Source organism: Phyllobates terribilis, unplaced genomic scaffold (genome assembly GCF_046119375.1).
Source record: "Phyllobates terribilis strain yellow unplaced genomic scaffold, ASM4611937v1 Scaffold_4__5_contigs__length_816908805, whole genome shotgun sequence".
Classification (NCBI taxonomy): domain Eukaryota; kingdom Metazoa; phylum Chordata; class Amphibia; order Anura; family Dendrobatidae; genus Phyllobates; species Phyllobates terribilis.
In genome coordinates, this window is record NW_027362764.1 from 219,841,692 (window position 1) to 219,862,532 (window position 20,841).

The 20,841-nt window shown below is 41.7% G+C and overlaps 1 protein-coding gene across 1 annotated transcript in view; it reads right to left on the reverse strand.

Annotated features, from left to right (window-relative positions):
• Positions 1-20,234, reverse strand: part of CPNE4 (copine 4) — a 915,330-nt gene extending 895,096 nt beyond the window's left edge. Inside the window, exon 1 of the mRNA XM_073678088.1 lies at positions 19,856-20,234. The gene's annotated coding sequence lies outside the window, so the exon portion shown is untranslated. The remainder of the gene's footprint in view (positions 1-19,855) is intronic.
• Positions 20,235-20,841: the final 607 nt, after the last annotated feature.

Genomic DNA, 20,841 nt, shown 5'->3' on the forward strand with positions numbered 1-20,841 from the left:
TTTTTGGAAGTTGGAGTGTTTTTTTTTCAGATTTGGCTATCTTAGGAGGATATCTGTTAATGCAGGTAACTATTACTGTGCAGAATTATTAGGCAACTTAATAAAAACCAAATATAATCCCATCTCACTTGATTATTTTCACCAGGTAAACGAATATCAGTGCACAAAATTTAGAAATAAACATTTCTTACATGCAAAAACAAAAAACAAAAAAAATAGTGATCTATATAGCCACCTTTCTTTATGATGACACTCAACAGCCTTCCATCCATAGATTCTGTCAGTTGCTTGATCTGTTTTCGATCAACATTGCGTGCAGCAGCCACCACAGCCTCCCAGACACTGTTCTGAGAGGTGTACTGTTTTCCCTCCCTGTAGATCTACAAGGGGGCCATGTTATTATTTTTTCTTCTTTTAAACCTTTACTGGCCAGCCATGCCGTGGAGTAGTTGGATGCATGTGATGGAGCATTGTCCTGCATGAAAATCATGTTTTTCTTAAACAATACCGACTTCTTCCTGTACCACTGCTTGAAGAAGTTGTCTTCCAGAAACTGGCAGTAGGTCTGGGAGTTGAGCTTCACTCCATCCTCAACCCGAAAAGGTCCCACAAGTTCATCTTTGATGATACCAGCCCATACCAGTAACCCACCTCCACCTTGCTGGCATCTGAGTCGGAGTGGAGCTCTCTGCCCTTCACTGATCCAGCCTCTGGCCCATCCATCTGGCCCATCAAGAGTCACTCTCATTTCATCAGTCCATAAAACCTTTGAAAAATCAGTCTTAAGATATTTCTTGGCCCATTCTTGACGTTTTATCTTATGTTTCTAGTTCAAAGGTGGTCGTTTTTCAGCCTTCCTTACCTTGGCCATGTCCCTGAGTATTGCACACCTTGTGCTTTTTGATACTCCAGTAACGTTGCAGCTCTGAAATATGGCAAAACTGGTGGCGAATGGCATCTTGGCAGCTTCAGGCTTGATTTTCCTCAATTCATGGGCAATTATTTTGCGCCTGTTGGCTATTTGCCATGAAACGCTTGATTGTTCGGTGATCACGCTTCAAAAGTTTGGAAATTTCAAGACTGCTGCATCCCTCTGCAAGACATCTCACAATATTGGACTTTTCAGAGCCCGTCAAATCTCTCTTCTGACCCATTTTGCCAAAGGAAAGGAAGTTGCCTAATAATTAAGCACACCTTATATAGGGTGTTGATGTCATTAGTCAACACCCCTCCTCATTACAGAGATGCACATCACCAGATTTACTTAATTGGTAGTTGGCTTTCAAGCCTATGCAGCTTGGAGTAGGACAACATGTATAAAAAGTATCATGTGATCAAAATACTCATTTGCCTAATAATTCGGCACACAGTGTACTATACAGAGGACCAGGGGTCACGTGGTAAGTGGGTCCTAACAGCCTTCCTGACTGGTAATAGCATGTAATACATGATTCAACACCGCAAAAATGAGATATTCTTGCTTGATTCAGTGAGGTGACACTAACTGGGGTTTGAGATTTCAGCACAGGGTAACTGTGTACTGGGTACATGAGCACTGATAGTCTGCAGCCTGCATTCATGATTGCACTTGAGGCATAGACTGAGATATGTATATAATGGCGTGCTGTTAAACTGTGACTTGTTGTTTTTTCTCTGCCTGCTGTTTGCTACCTCCCGTGGAGAGGGGAAGATAAAGCCCTTCTGATTACTAAAAAAGACTGGTGTTAAACTGTTTACTGCAATGTGATTTGATTGATGTTAATGCCACTCAGGATATACACTTGTAAACCTGCAAACCACCCCAATTGATCGGTTCATCATTTACTACGGCTCACTGTCTGTTAAATAACTGTTGTTTTTAATTGTTTGTCAGCATATATGTAAAATAAATGGATTTATACTTTTTTTCAAAAATTGCTGCATGTGTAATTACTCTGTTTCTCTAAGTAAAATGCTTAATAAGGGAGTTAGCATGATTTATATCAAAGTCTGGTTCTTTTTGTGGTATATTGTACAGAGGACTATGTGCGGTAATTCTGTATGGAGCAAAATATGGTGCCCATAATACTGTATGGACGACTATACTGTCCGGTCTGCACTGTGCGTTGCGAGGATTCGCCGGTTTCTGAGCTTTTGTAGAATTTACAATAGATATCACTCATGTAATGTAAGAAAGCCAGTGGAACTACTTAACCCAGATTGGGAATTTGAGGACTGAGAGAACTGTTTTTTGGCCATTTACCTGGAATTGCTTATTACCATGGCTGTGATCAATAAAATATTGTTGCATCGTTAATCTGCCTAGGTGATTACTTACAACCCACAACCGCACATCTTTACACCCAACTACCCATGTGAGTCCATCAGCCAATCAATGGCCTCAGCAGTGGCATTAGCAAGAAGGTTATGGCTATTGTACAGTAAACAAAGTACGTAGAGGAGTACAAGAGAGGTCATGCTGGAGCAACGGAGACACACACAGAAACCAATGCTGAAGTTAAGTTGACTGCACCACAGGACTGGCGTAAAAAATCTAAACTTTTGGGTTGCTCTCTTCGATATAAGGAGGTATTATGTGGTTATTAAAAGTCTCTGTGGAACCTACAAAATGATGGTCCATAGGTAGCACAGACAGAACTGGGATTTCAGAGTTACATTTGGGGCTTCATTTAAAACTAATTAGTTACATTCAAATTGTCATAAGTAAATCTATATGTATTATTACAGAATGTTCAATGAGAGATATGAAACCAAAGCAGGGTATTTCGGGAATGTATTTTCTCTGTTGTTTCTTACCTATATGACTATGTTATTCTGTTAGTAGCAGGAATCTAAGGCTCCGATTCATCAAGCAGTTTATGTCAGAGTGGCAGTAAACTACTTGAAATTGTGTTTTTATACCAGTCCCGGCCAGCTTCGCCAGCTTATTGAAGAGTATCCAGTAGAGTTTGGCTAATTTATCAGAGTGGAATTAAATTCCAATTGAATTTTCCAAAAATGCAAATTGTGCAAAAAACTGATATTTTGTAATTTCAGTTGGCCTCAATTTTGCTGCACCATAGAGAGTCGGCAAAAAGTTAAAAAAAACAACAACTAATACTCACCTCACTCCTCACCTCTCCAGTCACCTTTGCTGCTCGCTGTTTACTGTAGGTCTTAATCACCTTTTCTCAGCACCACCATGCGCTGAAACCCTGGGCATCTTCGCAGTTGGCTGAGACTTTTGGGTATCTTCACGCTAGGCAACATGAACGTCACTTGCGCAGGGATGTTCTGGGCCTAGTCGTGACAAAAACTCCAGCCTAGAGTATTGTTGTGGCGCACGTCGTGTCACGAAGTACGCAGCGACCTTAGGGTGTGCATTATAGGCTGGGACTTTTGACCGTGACTAGGCCTCGGATATCTCTTTCTATGTGCTTTGTAAGGTTGCAGCAACATCGTGATCTCACAATGTGTATCATGACTAGAGATGGGCGAACCTGAACAGAAATGTTTGGCGTTCATAACGGACAGTCACTGTTTTGGTTCTGAACCCCGAACACAGACTTTCTCCTGAAGTCTGATGCAGTGTTCAGGGTAAGGAGAGAGAGTTTTTTTATTTTTCTTACAAGTTCGGGTCTCCATTATTTTCAATGGGATTCGGGTGGAAGTTCGGGTACTGTTCTGCTGCCAGAAAAGTTCGAGTCAGGTACCAGAACCCGAACTTCCACCGGTTCACCCATCCCTAATCATGACCTTACGACATGAACTTTAACTAGTGTTGAGTGATACCTTCCGATATCAGGAAATATCGGATCGGATTGGATCGGGCCGATACTCAAAAAGTATCGGATATCGCGGATTCCGATACCGGAAACCAATGCAAGTCAATGGGACACAAATATCGGAATGAAAATAAACCCTTTCTTTCCTTGTAGGTTATTTCTACATGAAGGAAAACAACTATGTAACATACCTGGCGGCGACCTTGCATAGTGGTCCATCTCCCACTGTGCAAGAGCGCGCACTTGGTCTCCAGTCCAGAATGTCTCTCTGGCTTCCCTTCATGCTGTCTGTTTGTGTCTGTTTCTGCTGCTTAAGGGCGGTGCCCGATCACTTCCTGCTTTTTGTACCTGCTGTGGGTCACACCCCTTGTGCGTCCTCAGCCTATTGCTGTCTGTCACCTGGTATATAACTCAGCTGCTCCAATCAATCCCTGCCTGAGCATTGTGTTTCATTCAGTGTGTGCTTGCACTCTGAAGGTGCCAGGTCCCGTTCTGTGTTCTCTTGTCTGCCTTTCCTGGAGGCTGTATTTCCAGGCCTGTCTGAACACGCTCCTAGCCTGTTCCTCCCGCCTTCTCGGGGCCGATTACCTAGACCCGCTCCTGTATCTTGTCTGTCCTGTCTGAACACGCTCCTAGCCTGTTCCTCCCGCCTTCTCGGGGCCGATTACCTAGACCCGCTCCTGTATCTTGTCTGTCCTGTCTGAACACGCTCCTTGCCTGTTCGTCCCGCCTCTCTGGGGGCCGTATTCCCAGACCCGCTCCTGTATCCCGCTGCAGTGTCGGTCTCTTCCGTACACTCAGTTCCAGTCTGAACTCTCTCCTATCCTTTACCTGTTTTGCCTCTATGTCCGTTCCTTTCCTTTTTCTGCAGAGTCTGTACTCGTACCTAGCTCCTGCTTGTTGTCTCTGTACTCCCGTTTGTGAGTTTGTGGTCCACTCGCTACTTCACTGCAAGTACCCTGTGGGTATCTGGCTCTGCCTTTCCCTTCCTGTCTGTTCCGTGTGAACAGAGCCCTGTCCTAGCCTGCTCTGACTCCTTTGCTCACCGCTCCGGCGGTTCTAGCCTGCTCTGACTCCTTTGCTCACCGCTCCGGCGGTTCTAGCCTGCTCTCCTCCCTCTTTCTCAATGCTCCGGCAGTCTCGTTGCTCTCTTCCTTTACCTCACTGCTCCGGCAGTCTCACTCAGCTCCCTCTTTCTCACTGCTCCGGCAGTCTCGTTCTGCTCTCTTCCTTTACCTCACTGCTCCGGCAGTCTCGCTCCGCTCTGACTCCTTTGCTCACTGCTCCGGCAGTCTTGCTCCGCTCTGACTCCTTTGCTCACTGCTCCAGGCGGTCTCGTCCTGCTCTGACTCCTTGCTCACTGCTCCGGCAGTCTCGCTCAGCTCAGACCCTTTGCTCACCGCTCCAGGCGGCCTTGTCCTGCTTTACTCTTGCTCACCGCTCCAGGCGGTCTTGTCCTGCCCTGCTCTCGCTCACCTCTCTGGGCGACCTCACTCTGCTGTGTTTGTCCGCCACATCTGTGGTTCTGTTCCTGAGTCCCAGTGTGTACTGGGTTCTATCCCGCCTGTGTTCCTACCTGCTAGTGCCTCCCTGTCTGCACTCTAGCCGTGCTTGCCTGTACCCCCCTGCCTGCATACCCGCCTGCCTGCATACCAGTCATGTCTGCCTTTTCCCGCCAGTCTGTGTGCCAGCCTACCAGTCTGTTCCTGTATTCCCCTGTGTGGGTCAACAGCCGTGTCCGGGGTCTGTCCTGGAGTAGCACCTGGTCCCTCTGCTCGGTTCCTCCTTGGTGCACTGGCGTCGTATGCCGTCGTGCGACCCTGGTCGGATCGGGTGAATACCTAGTTACGCCCCTCCAGGCATTCACTCTCCGGCACGGTCCAGTGGAATCACACGCACACGCCGCTCAGCCCGGGCGTGTGCATTACAGCATTACAAACTAACAATAATGTAGAATGTATTGGGGGAGGTGGTTGCCCAAATCGATGGGAAAAGTGCTCACAGTGAAACACGAAAAGCCGGCAATTCTGCAGCGGCATACACCGGTACCCGACAATTTCAAACAGAAAGAATAGAGCTTCACACATAGATTAGATAGATAGAAACATGCCAGCCACATATATAAGAAGTACATGGACAGTGTTACTTACTGTACTTGTCATTTAGTGTAAAGGATTTATTTAAAAAAATAAGTGTTTTCGTGCACCGTCTCTTTAAAAAAATCAGCCGGCAATTCAGCAGCGGTACCTGACAACTTAGAATAGAAAGAATAGAAGCTTCACACATAGATTAGATAGATAGAAACATGCCAGTCACGTATATAATAAGTACAGTGACAGTGTTGATTACTGTACTTATCATTTAGTGTTAAAATAAAGGATTTATAAAAAAAAAAAATTGGCGTGGGGTTCCCCGTAATTTTAGTCTCTAGCGGAGGTTAAGCAGACGGCTGGGGCAGATGTTTGAAGCCTGGGAAGGGGGTAATACCCACGGAGCTTCCCAGGCTACTAATCTAATATCAGCCCCCAGCTGAATACGTAGCCTTTACTAGCTATTAAAATGGGGGACCCCCCCAAAAAAATGACATGGGGTCCCCCCTATTTTAATAGCTAGCAAAGGCTAGGCAGACAGCTGGGGGCTGATATTAATAGCCCAGGAAGGGTGCCATGAATATTGGCCCCCTCCCTGGCTAGAAACACCAGCCGTCAGCCGCCCCACAAATGGCGCATCCATAGGATGCGCCAATTCTGGCACTTAGCCTCGCTCTTCCCACTGCCCTGTAGCGGTGGCAGTGGGGTAATAGGGCTGGGGTTGATGTCAGCTTATATTGCCAGCTGACATCAAGCCCAGGTTAGTAATTGAGAGGCGTCTATAAGACACCCCCATTACTAACCCCATAGTCAAAGTTACAAAAAAACACAAACACCCAGAATAAAGTCCTTTAATTGAAATAAACACACAATTCTTTATTGTTCTAAATTAAACTATACTTACCATCACGCCCATTCCAGCTAAAGCCAACGATCTCCTGCAATAAAAGAAAAATAATAAACCAACATCATCCTTCCCAGGACAGCTTCAGCTCTGCTACATTCAAATGACAGGCTGGACCGCAGCAGAACGCTGCCATCCAGCTTGCCATGCCGCAGACACTGAGAAGCACAGTCTTGCTTGCGCTCCTCAGTGTCTGGCTGTGACGGCATCCCGATGAGCCGACAATGAACTCAGCTCACCTCATGCACGTCACTGACAGCGTGGGAGAATTCTCCTGCGCATGCGGTGAGCGTGAGAGAATTCTCCTGCTGAAGCGCTGAGCGCAGGAGAATTCTCCCACGCTGTCAGTGACGTGCATGAGGTGAGCTGAGTTCATTGGACATGACCTCGGCTCATCTGGATGCCGTCACAGCCAGACACTGCAGAGCGCAAGCATGCCTGCGCTTCTCAGTGTCTGCGGCACGGCAAGCTGGATGGCAGCTTGGGTAAGCTGGATGGCAAGCTGGGTCCAGCCTGTTTAATTTAGAACAATAAAGAATTGTGTGTTTATTTCAATTAAAGGACTTTTTCTGGGTGTTGTGTTTTTTTTAAATACTTTACTAGAAATTCATGGCGGTCATGTCTAATATTGGCGTGACCCCATGTATTTCGGGCTTAGGGCCAGCTGATAATGCCAAGCTGGCCCTAACCCCTTCATTACCCAGTGAGCCACCGCACCAGGGCCCTGGATGAGTTGGGTACAGCGCCAGAAGATGGCGCTTCTATGAACGCGCCATTTTCCGGGGTGAATTTCATGAAATAATTTAAAAAAAAAAATACGTGGGGCTTCCCTCTATTTTTGTGTCCAGCCAGGTACAACTAGGCAGCTGGGGGCTGGAATCCGCAGCGCAGGGAGGCCCAAGCTTTCTGGGCCCCCCCCGCTGCAAATTGCAGTCCGCAGCCACCCCGGAAAATGGCGCGTTCATAGAAGCGCCATCTTCTGGCGCTGTACCCAACTCATCCAGGGCCCTGGTGCGGTGGCTCACTGGGTAATAAAGGGGTTAGGGCCAGCTTGGTATGATCAGCTGGCCCTAAGCCCGAAATTCATGGGGTCACGCCAATATTAGACATGACCGCCATGAATTTCTAGTAGAGTATTTAAAAAAAACACAACACCCAGAATAAAGCCCCCAGCTGTCTGCCTAGCCTTTGCTAGCTATTAAAATAGGGGGGCCCCACGTAATTTTTTTGGGGGGGTCCCCCATTTTAATAGCTAGTAAAGGCTACGTATTCAGCTGGGGGCTGATATTAGTAGCCTGGGAAGCTCCGTGGGTGTTACCCCCTTCCCAGGCTTCAAACATCTGCCCCAGCTGTCTGCTTAACCTCCGCTAGAGACTAAAATTACGGGGAACCCCACGCCAATTTGTTTTTAAATAAATAATTTATACTATATGACAAGTACAGTAATCAACACTGTCACTGTACTTCATATATATGTGACTGACATGTTTTTATCTATCTAATCTATGTGTGATGCTCTATCTTTCTATTCTAAATTGTCGGGTACCGCTGCTGAATTGCCGGCCGGCTTTTTTAAAGAGACGGTGCATGAAAACTCTATTATTTTTTTTAATAAATCCTTTACACTAAATGACAAGTACAGTAAGCTGAGCGCTGCCATCCAGCTTGTCATCCTTCAGAGACACTGCAGAGCGCAGGCATTATGGGAACTTCCGATTCCGGTATTCGATATTGTAAAAGTATCGGAACTCAGTATCAGAACTCCGATACAGCGAATATCGGTCGATACCCGATATTTCAGTATCGGAATGCTCAACACTAACTTTAACCTAATTGCAACCAGAAGTTCTTGGCTAGCCTGAAGATGCATGAGGTTTCAGCATGCTGTGGAGGTAAAAGGAGGCCCCAATGACTTTACAGTGGACAGTGAGCAGCAGAGGTGACTATTGAGGTATTAGTTGACTTATTTTTCTACATCTTACGTTTATTATGCCCTGGGGTCTCTCCAGACCCCAGAGCATAATCAAGGACATTCAATACTAGGAGAATAAATTCGCTGCAAATTAAATTTCCTTGTAAATTCAGCGCGGTTTGGTGAATGAATCTCATCAGGTTCACTCATGGTTGGGCAGAACTTGGCTGGGAGAAGGTGTCTGACAAATTCATCATAAATTACACCACAAAAGTGATGTAAATTATGACAGACTTGCACTCCAGTCTGTGACTTACCTACATTTCTTCTGGTAGCGCATGACAGCTGAAAGATGCACCAAATTCATTAAGAGGCTCGTCCACCAGTCTTGATGAATTGGTCCTATATCTTACTTTTAAAAATTCAGGGCAACCCCAGGGGATATATTTTCATTTAATGCCTTGCAACCAGTTTCATTAATAAAAATATTTAAGGGAATTTCCATATAAGCATATTACATTAATCATTAATTTTATGAATTTATTTAATTTCAATAAATCTATAAATGGTATTAGTTTCATGCAAACTAAGATCCATTAAAAAAATCACAACAAATTATCCATTAGTGTTAACATAAAATGAGCGAAAATCCATAATAAAAATTCAAATTGAAGGCATAGCTGAAAATCACATACCGTATGAATATTTTTCTAGTGTCAATGCTGAACAAGAAAGAAATCAAGAAAAACTCAGCAGTGAATGGCATATAGCGTATATTGTAGCTATAGAGCGGTGGAGCGGTTCCCTCTAGTGGTGAGCTATATGTAATAGGCTCAGAGATGTCAGCGCTCCCGTCTCCTGTCCATAGTAGGTACAGTTGATAATATATTATATAACTCTTTATTATCAAGCTAATTTTCTTATAATGGTAAAAGCTCCCAGTACAAGCCGAGTTTATCCAGACAGAATAGATCAGTTTTATATGCTACAAGCTACAAATTATCACTATTCGCTGTCTGTAGGTGTTTCTTCGCCCAGCTCTAAACCTAATGAAGCAGAGCTGCAGTGTAAAGCATTACCTGGGACCAAGCAGCAAACTGAACTTATAGAAATACCTCTTCAAGCCACAACAAATCCTATGAGACTGAATGATGCTTGTATATATGTCATTGATCTGTTCACACTGGAGTTATGGTTTCTGTTATTACTCAAGCCATAGCAGTTATGATGGATCCATTCTATAATGGAGCCTAACAGGTGACTGAACACGTGGTTGTCCATTTTTTGGGGCACCAGCCACGTTTTCAGTATTGCACTACAGATGCAAAAAAAAAACATATATACTGCCTTTTGTTGATTATAAAAGGTGTAGAAATTGAACAGAACAGTTCTTGTGTTTGAGTGAATATGTCTCTGTGTACATAGGTCTCCAAAATCAAAGTTCCTTGTTCATTCGAATACGGCATATTGGACACACTCATATACAACACTATTGCCCTCCACATAGAGCACCACTCGGCTGGCACAGAAGGGCAACGGGGCTCATTCATTTCTTCAATAAGCATTACCCTGTACAGATCACACAAGGGGAACAGATTTCTGTTTTTGTCACCCACCCTCCATTGACATAAAATGGGTTAGACATTCTTCCATTTTCTGTACAGGACAGCATGGGCAGCAGATTATATACTATTCTGGCTGCCAAAAAGCAACACAAAGCTACCATATTCCCTAATGATAGTGTGTACAGAGCTTAAATAGTCAGTACATTTGCTCTTATCGGAATATTTGATTTTGAGCAGTGTTAGTAGTAATCAATGAAAGTATTGCTTTACACATCCAGTTGTAATAGATTATCACAACAGCAAGTCCATTTGCTTTAAAGGGGACCTGACAGCTGATACTTTCTGCCCGTGGATCAGGAAGCATATACAGTTATATGAAAAAGTTTGGGCACCCCAATTAAATCTTACGCTTAATGTTTTATAAAAATTGGTGTTTTTGCAACAGCTATTTCAGTTTGATATATGTAATAACTGTTGGACACAGTAATGTTTCTGCCTTGAAATGAGGTTTATTGTACTAACAGAAAATGTGCAATCTGCATTCAAACAAAATTTGACAGGTGCATAAGTATGGGCACCTCACCAGAAAAGTGACATTAATATTTAGTAGATCCTCCTTTTGCAAAAATAACAGCCTCTAGTCGCTTCCTGTAGCTTTTAATGAGTTCCTGGATCCTGGATGAAGGTATTTTTGACCATTCCTCTTTACAAATCAATTCCAGTTCAGTTAAGTTTGATGGTCGCCGAGCATGGACAGCCCTCTTCAAATGATCCCACAGATGTTCAATGATATTCAGGTCTGGGGACTGGGATGGCCATTCCAGAACATTGTAATTGTTCCTCTGCATGAATGCCTGAGTAGATTTGGAGCGGTGTTTTGGATCATTGTCTTGCTGAAAGCTCCATCCCCTGCGTAACTTCAACTTTGTCACTGATTCTTGAACATTATTGTCAAGAATCTGCTGATACTGAGTGGAATCCATGCGTCCCTCAACTTTAACAAGATTCCCGGTGCCGGCATTGGCCACACAGCCCCAAAGCATGATGGAACCTCCACCAAATTTTACTGTGGGTAGCAAGTGTTTTTCTTGGAATGCTGTGTTTTTTTGCTGCCATGCATAACGCCTTTTTGTATGACTAAACAACTGAATCTTGGTTTCATCAGTCCACAGGACCTTCTTCCAAAAAGAAATTGGCTTCTCCAAATGTGCTTTTGCATACCTCAGCCGACTCTGTTTGTGGCGTGCTTGCAGAAATGGCTTCTTTAGCATCACTCTCCCATACAGCTTCTCCTTGTGCAAAGTGCGTTGTATAGTTGACCGATGCACAGTGACACCATCTGCAGCAAGTTGATGCTGCAGCTCTCTGGAGGTGGTCTGAGGATTGTCCTTGACTGATCTCACCATTCTAAATCATGCAAAGATCGGAATACAATGCTCGGACTGGCCGGTGGATCTTCTGACCCGAACGTGACAACTGTATAGAAATACATGAAGCTGTAACGCTCGGGTCTGGAGAGCCATCGGCTAGTCCATGCACTGTGTTCTGATCTCGGCCCAATTTATATGGCTGTCTGACTGCACCCCACCCGATCCGAGCGGAACAGCACATGTATTTCTATGCAGCTGTCACGCTCGGTTCGGGAGACTCGCCGGCCAGTCTGTGCATTGCGTTCTGATTTTGGTCCAATTCACACGACCGTCTGACTGCGTCCTAATAACATATAACACAACACATTTTTTTCAACCAGACAATCCCTGAACACAAATATTTACTAAAAAAAAATGTCATTTTGTTTTAAATTTTGTAACATCAGATGCAAAATTTAAATAGTTATATAACTATAACACAGAAATGCAGAAGCCTTATCAGTCAAATTCAAGTAAATGCCGAGATATATTTTTCCTGCAAGAGCATGGATAAAATATTTATGTTATTCCTCAAGCTTGTTCCCCTCCACATATATTAGGGATGCATCACTTTCCTGCATACCGCATCAGTTTACATTTACATGTGACCTGGAAAAAAAGCGTGAAATACCGAGGAATTCCCATGGGAAGGTCCAGGTTACACGTGCATCTATAGTGAACAATTTATGATCCCCATTTCTATACAGAATGTTATTTTTATTTTCTTTTTGGCATGCAGCCTATTACCTGAAGTAAGCTTGTTCATTACCAGCAAGCTGACATTTCCATGGCTACTACGTCCAAAGAAAATAGTTAAAATGGATTTTTGATTGTCCTGGGAAGCGGAAATACCTTTTTTTGTATTAACAGCAGTTTAGTGTCCCTGAACTGAAAAATTACATTATTGGCTGAGACAAGAGAATTTACCTTTGTCCTAGCCTCAGCCAAAAGTTAGTCAGTAAGACACAGTATATACCATACAGTATATTAATAATATCACGTACAGAGTTACATCTTCATGGCTCCAATGACACGGGTTTATTAATGGAGGAATGGCTGACTGTGGGGAGCCGATAGTCTATACAGCCAGGTACGTAGATTATATTACATATGGTGTAACCTATACTTTGGTAGGCTATACATTATGAGGATATTAGAATTCCCCAAGGACAATTAGTGGGATTAAAGAGGTCAAGAATCAGCTCTTCCCTACAATTTCTTCTGCACATATTTTAGACATATAATACTGATATGTCTACATGCTGCTCATAATATAGAATATATGATGCATGAATCATCCTACAATACACAGAATAGCCATAAAATGAAAACCACAGACAGGACATTGATTATCTGGTGGCAATAGCACCTGTCATTGGGTGTTATATATTAGGCAGCAAGTTAGCAGTCAGTTTGCAAATTTAATGTGCAGTCGTGACAAGTGATAAATTATGATTGCTATGCAACTGGGTCAGAACACTTTCAAAAAGATTTTTTATGGGGTTTCTGGTATGTAGTGGTTATTACTATAAAAAGAGATCCCAATAAGAATAACCAACCAGTGACCAGCTTCAAACCTCATTGATGCACCCAGGGAGCAAAGGCTGATCCAACAAAAGAGTTAAAGAGGTCGTCCACTACTTTAACATTGATAACTAATTCTTAGGTTTGATCATCAATGTCTGATCAGTGGGGGTGCGGCATCCGGCACCCCGGCCGATCAGCTGTTCTCAGTGGTGGCCAAAAGTGCTCCGTTATGGAGCTGCTCCATCTACTGATAGTTGCCTCAGTCAGGTACTATTCAAATCAATAGGGGGGAGGATGTGCAGTACCCAGCCCCAGCCACTATCAGTAGATGGAGCAGCTCTGTAACTGAGCACATTTGCCCGCCGCTGGCACCGAGAACAGCTGATCGGCGGGGTGCTGAGTGCTGGACCCCCACCGATCGGACATTGATGACCTATCCTCCAGATATATCCTCCAGATAAGTAATCAATGTAAAAATTATTGGACAACATTACTGCCTGCTCTGAATAAAAAGCATCAGAATTGACAGTGCTGTGTATGGGGCTGTATATCAGGTTAAGTGGTCACAGACGGGTCAAAGTGCCCATGCTGACGCTTGTCCAGGGCCAACCCTATTATGAACATGTGAGCACCAGAAATGGTCAAGGGAGCAAATGAAGAAGATAAATCACATTTCTTTATATCATGTGGATAGCCGGATGCTTTTCTTGGGAAGCTAATGCATCAGGATGCACTATGTGAAGATAGCAAGTCCGAGAAGGCAAAGTGATGCACTGGGTAACGTTTTGCTGGAACCATGATACTTTGACGCATACTAGCTACCTAAACATTACTGCAGACCAAGTACACTGAAACATGACAAAAAGTATTCTATAACTGCAGTATCCAATTAATAAGGACAGTGTGCCCAAATACATGGCAACAATTGGTCAGGAATAGTTTGCAAAACTTGACAAAGAGAACAAGGGGTTGACTGCAATCTGATCCTTTCAATCTGATCAAGCATGCTTGGCAAAAACTAGTTTGATTGGTGGAGGCCCCACCGAACAATTGACCAATCTTAAAGGATCTGTCAGCAGGTTTTGCTATGGAATCTGAGAGCAGCACAATGTAAAGAACCTGGTTTAAGGGATGTGTCACTTACTGGGCTGCTTAAAGCGGTTTTGATAAAATTCTTGTCTTCTCTGCTGTAGATGTAGCAGTGCTATGAATGCGGAGCTCTGTATAATCAAGCCCACACCCCTGATTGGCAGCTGTGTACACTGTGCATTGTCAGTAAGTTGCCAATCAGTGGTGGAGGCGGGGTTCACAGATTAGCTGGACTACTGGGCACATGACACCTAGTCCAGCAGTATTAATCTTCTTCTGATAAAACATTGTATTGAAACTACAGCAAGCTGCTAAGTGCTGGGATCAGGCTCTCACCCCTACATTATGCTGTACTCAGATTAAATAGCAAAATCCTGCTGACAGATTCCCTTAAAGGAACTGCTGCTTACATCACCTGCAAAGGTCTTGTGAAGTCCATGTTTTGTCTGGTCAGAGCTGTTCTGGCAGCACAAAGGGAAACAACTAAATATTAAGCAATTGGTTTTATAAACCATCTGTCACTAGATTTCACAATACAAACTGTAAACCTTATTAAATAAATCCCTTATACCTGATGAGGCTAGTGTGTTTACTTTGAAAATCCATGTCTGAGTAGCTGGTTAATCCTTTTTAAAAGTTGTTCCACCTGATATTTAAATTCGCATTTAATCATAAAGAGTTCAAATTAATACTGGACTGTAAATTTTTCATAAACGATTACATTGCCTTTCTAACATGGATTTTAACAGTATGTACTCCAGCCTCATTGGATAAAACAGATCTATTTAATAATGATTTTTTTTCCTATCTTTTACATTTATTGCAGTGTTTCAAACATTATAAAATTCTTTTATTACTAATCATACTAATTATTGGAGAGGAAAAGGAAGGTTATCTTGGCTACTTTGTATGTAACTTACCTCTACAATGCTGGTGTAAATTGGTCCTTAAAGAGACAAAATTCCCAATAAAAGTGTTGATCTACAGTACATAGTGTCAAGAAAGGAGTCTGAGGGGAAAAAAACCTACTCTGCAAGCAAAAAAAGGCAAATTGCTCTCACTTCTCACCTTCCATATGATAAAGGACAACTGAGGCTAGAAGAGCCTTGAATGCAACAGTGCTTGGAACTAAGGGATCATCATTATCCAAAAAGGAATTACGGTTTCTACAAAATCTACGTATGTGTCCTTCTTTAATTATGCTCTTGGCTTAACAAATCTCTAGAAAATGGTGCATGATAACCATCTTTTAAAAAAAAAACAACATTATTTATGTGTCTGTAAGTAGCCACTCGGTGAATATGATGTGATTGGCAGCTAGTCAAAGCTTTTACTAGCTGGTCGTAAAGTTGTATTAAATTTGTTTTGTGATCATTTGGAGATCTTAACCAAATTCAAGAAAAGGTAATGCTGCACACTTGCAACTATAGAAATCAACGGTCACAAGTTTAGGAACAATTGCCATATAGTATTATCTTTAAAAGGTAACCAGTCGGGACTAATCTGCGTGTGACTCGAAAGCTTGATTTTTAAGTGCTGGCACATCAGTTGTCTACAAAACAGATAACCCAAAGAAAAAAAGAAAATGTTGCTACAGAATATCTCCCAAATAAAGTTATTCCCTCTGGCAAAGCTGGGTGAAACGCGCGTTGGGGTGCAGAGCCACACACCTAAACAAGGCTCCATATTATTGATTTGTAACTTTGTATTTAGGGATGAGTGGACCTGGTCCAAAGTTCAAAGTTAGTTTCGGGTACCAGAACTATACCCAAACTTGAACCAGAACCCGAACCCCATTGAAAACAATGGAGACCCAAAATTTGGATCTGGAAAAAAATTCTCTCTGTCTCTCTGCAACGGAATTCTGGGAGAAGTTCATGTTCAGCGATTAGCACTGGACACTAACTGTCCAGTACGAACATCTAACTTTTAAGTTTGATTTTGTCATCACTATTTCTATTTAATAATCTTTTAAATGATGTATATGCAACCCACTAGGGAATGTACTGCATTGATATATGGTCATACTATTTATATACTGTACTGTCTTGGGTGGTATGTTGTTAACCTTCCATTCAGCTACTCAGCTTTTATCTTCATAAAAAATAGTGAAATTTGATATTTAATAAAGTTTGAAATATTTGTGTGATATTCTGTGGCACCATTTTCTTTTTTCTTTGGTGTATCTATTGGTATTCAGGTGCATCTTTCTTATTCAGCCAGACATTTTCGACATAGCAATATTGGTTGCTGTTTTCTACAAACTAGGTATCATTTTATTGATATACTAGGACCTATACAGCCATACCACTAGTTTTAGCCCTTTCAAGTTACCTTTAGACATTTTTTACTGATGTAACAAAACAAGAAGGTGTTGACTGAGCCTTTTTTTTTTGTTGAATAACTTTTACGGTTACAAGACTTGGGCCCTGACTCACCTAAGAGCATAAATGCAGCGCCGCTAATGTCTCCTTTTGCTGTGTAAAGACTGATAAGTTTTGCTGTTCCTACATTGCTGAATGACACCTTAAGATACTCTGTGTCACCATTCTTTGAACAGTGAGGCCACCATGACTGGTTGTGTAAAGGGGAGAATCCTTTTTTATAGAAGAGGTCATTGTAAAATGGAAACTCTCTTTATTGATTCCGTCTAAACTTTGAGTATGACATTGGGTATGATCATTAAGAAAAGCAGATAAAGTTATACATAGATAAATCTTGAACACAACCCATTAGTTAAGTTGGAAGAGGCACATAAGAATCTGGGTTTTATAAGTCATCTTCCATGCAATTTGCCTTCAATTTTAGAATGATGATTATAAAACAATCGCATTTTAATTCAACAAGGGCTTATAGTTTTGGCCAGTTGCCCAACATGGGGTGTCTGTGATCACTTTTAGCATACAGCCAACTGTTGATTGAACTCATATTTGCTGCTTTTGGGTGAAAGTTTTGCCATACGGCGGTATGAATTATGAGTCTCGTTAAACGACTTGATATGATATTCAATATAAAAACTTTAATTGGGGTAAATTATATATAAACAGCCACAGGAAGCAAATGAGAAGCGGTATTTTTCTCTCAAGTATTCTTAATGCATAAAGCGCATTTTCCAGATCTAAGCTCTGTAAATATATGTTAATGAAGGAGAACAAGCTTATAATTGCCGGGCAAGTGAATATAGTCTTATTAGATGCTGAGAAAATGTACCATAATGAAGATGCCAATCTGACGAGTAGATTATTCTTGCATATACTCTGATATTGTAGATTTCCCTATAGTAACATACAAGCGTTCCAGGGTGCGCGGATGTAAACTCCAACACCAGGTAGGTTATATAGATCCAGCCTTCTCTGAGTCTTTACACAATAAAGTTTTATTAACATATTCTCCACTTTTCTAGAATAGTAACTTACTAAGTTCATGCAGCTTTATCTGTGGTCTTATGGAAAACAATAGATTTCAATGTCATAATCAAAGGTGTCTAATTATATTCCAGCGACAAAGGATTCAGGGATTACTACATTTCTGTATGGAAAGATCTATGGAGGGGATACCCTCTTACCTTCCCACTACTCTTTATGGATGAATCGTGGACAACCCTAAACTGTACCTGCTCAATTGTTCTTTCCAAGATTGGACAAACATTATCCACAGTGTTACACTAAATTTGTTCTGATATTTGAATTCATGTCAAAGCTTTTATTGTAAAAACAACCAGTTTTCCATCTGTCCTTGACTTTAGGTGAGTGTCGTAAGGAAGACAATACAGTACAGTGCAATAACAAACACTGATAAAGCTGTGAATCAGCGAAGAATACAATATACAGTATATCAAGTCACTAAGCGCTAATTGTTGGTGACCGATACAGAGCACAGGAGCAGAGAAGGCAATGATGGGTGAGCGCTGTGCATGATGCCAGCAAGAGCTGAGACAAGCAACAATCTTTGATTTACCTGTATCACTCTCTCTCGCACATCACAAAGTGTGATTCACTCTTGACATGAACATTTTCTATATGTAGTGTTTGATCACACCACTCTTTTTTTCTAATGGGTGATTGGAAGGTGTTAGGTATGACTCTATTTTATGTGTTTCAGTTATCACATATCCAGTACAGCTATAACGTCTACACAGCAGCGTACACATATCGCCAGATGTTTATGTTGTGATTAGTGGAATTACTCCATAATCCTCAAAATAAATGAATAATTAAATAATATAATAATAATAACAACAATAATTATTATTATATCATTATTTAATTATTGATTTATTTTGAGAATTATGGAGTAGTTGGATTAATCACAACATAAAGATATTAGATTTGTGATTCACTTTCTGCTGCACAATTAATAAGTAAATGTATTATAGGACCACTAAATCAATAAATCTGTTTAATCCAGGAGATTGTTTCATGGACCACTAATTGTTCTTGCCTCTCTAGTTTTTGATTGTACATCCTTCTACGATATGATTAGATAGGATATAATAAAACTCTTGCACTTTGAAACTTTGAAAGGAGTAAGGTGTAAAGCAAGCGCCCCTCTAATTTTCTGTAATATAAATGTGTACTTTCCTAAATCTACAGAACAGGTGCACGTATCATGTCACGTAGCCTTACAGCTGGTGGCCGTACAGCATAAAGGATGAATGAGATGACCAGGAGTCAGTTATACCAATGACAGTACAATGCACCCTGACCTGGCACCTATGCCACCTGGTAGTGATGCTGCTTGCTGACATAAAGCACTAAGGGTTCATGCACATTATATATTAAGGGCAAGGCTAGTTTATAATGAAACCCATCACATTACAACAATGAGTTTGTCACCTAGCTATGTGCACTGCACGCTGAGTTACCATAGTGCAGTAGGGTCACTTGCACCTCTATAATAAAGCAGAGATGGCAGCATTGTGGATGTTTACAGCAGTATGGCAAACTCCTCTCTGCTATATTGGCACATTTAGCACTTCTATATAGGCTTTGGTGTGGAAAGCCATAATATATGGGAAGCCCTGCTCTGTAAATGCGATGAAGATAAGATTGGGAAATGTATTAACAAAAAAAGTGTCACAAGTCCTGTAAGTCCATATGTTGTAGTCTGCTCACCAATAGCTGTTTATGGCTTATATGTTAGCAAATGGCATACAAAGCAGAAGAATAAATGGGCAACATGGGCTGTAGCTGTCACTCCACATTACCTCTAACACCAGTGTTTGGAAGGGTTCTTTAATAATTTAAAGGAATCCCCCGCCAAGCTCCAGTACATGCAGTAAAGTGTAATGCAATAATGAAAAGCACTGGTGGTGCAAAATGCACAGTGTATACAGTGCTGTATACTCATTTACTATCCAATGCTGTCATTTCACACGTGCTATGCAGAATAGAAACTACTGTTAGTAAAGTGATGGTAAGGGGTAACAGTCAGAGATCACCTTCCATAATGTTAGCTGGATGCAATCTGTAACCAGGTAATGCAGGTATTGAATAGGAAGAGTGCAAAGTGATAACAAGAAATGTAGGAAAGTTGTCATCCACTAGTAATAATTACAGTAGAATAATAAAAGGACAAGTTATCCACATAACCTACCTGTGTGTAGCTAGAGAGTGAAGATGCAGCTAAGTCCTTGTAAAGTTCCTTGCCTGTAGCTGTCTTCCAGCCCCTGTAGTTACATAAGGGAAATGATCTTACAAGCAGAGGAGTTTGAAAATACCTCTGGAAACCCCATCTCCAGTCTCAGTGCCTAAAGAAGATGAGGGCTGCCTGGAGCAATGAAGCTGTTCCAAGATCTTATTAGTGCTGATGGAGTACTAGAGCCACTCAGGAAGGAGAAGGAGATGTGGAGTGGAGAAAGTGGGATGGAAGGAGTGAGAGGTCTGTGGTAAGAAGACAGCACATACAATGAGAACAATCCACCTTCACTAGCTCATCACAAGCTCAGGCTACAACCAGCTGCTCTCCACAACACCGAGCCTAAGCGCCCTCTAGTGGATGCTTTTCATTATCACAACTAGGATGTACTGCTGAATTCCCATGGGTGCATCCTGAGCATTCTCATGCTGTAGACACACATTAGCCAGACTTTCCTAAAGCCCTAAAGCTGGGGAAAAACCCTTTTGAATACGCTGTGATAAATGACATATCATTGTCTTTAGAAAAAAATTGCAATGTGTTAAATAACAGAACGGGATATGAAATATGTTACCAATCTCAGTAAGCAATTATTCTGTGTATGTTTCTTTATTTTAAATGAGTATAAATTGATGTACCAGTAAATATCCAAAATAAAATACTTATGAGACAAGGTGATATATATATATATATATATATATATATATATATATATATATATATATATATATATATATATATATACATATATATATATATATATATATATATATATATATATATATATATATATATATATACACACACACACACACACACACATATATATATACACACATACAGTGGCAGACACAGATAGAAAATGGTCCCTGTGCAAGAACACTATATGCCCCTTTGTGTCACAAAAAGCTACTTACTGTTTTGGGTGTCAAAATGAGTCCCCT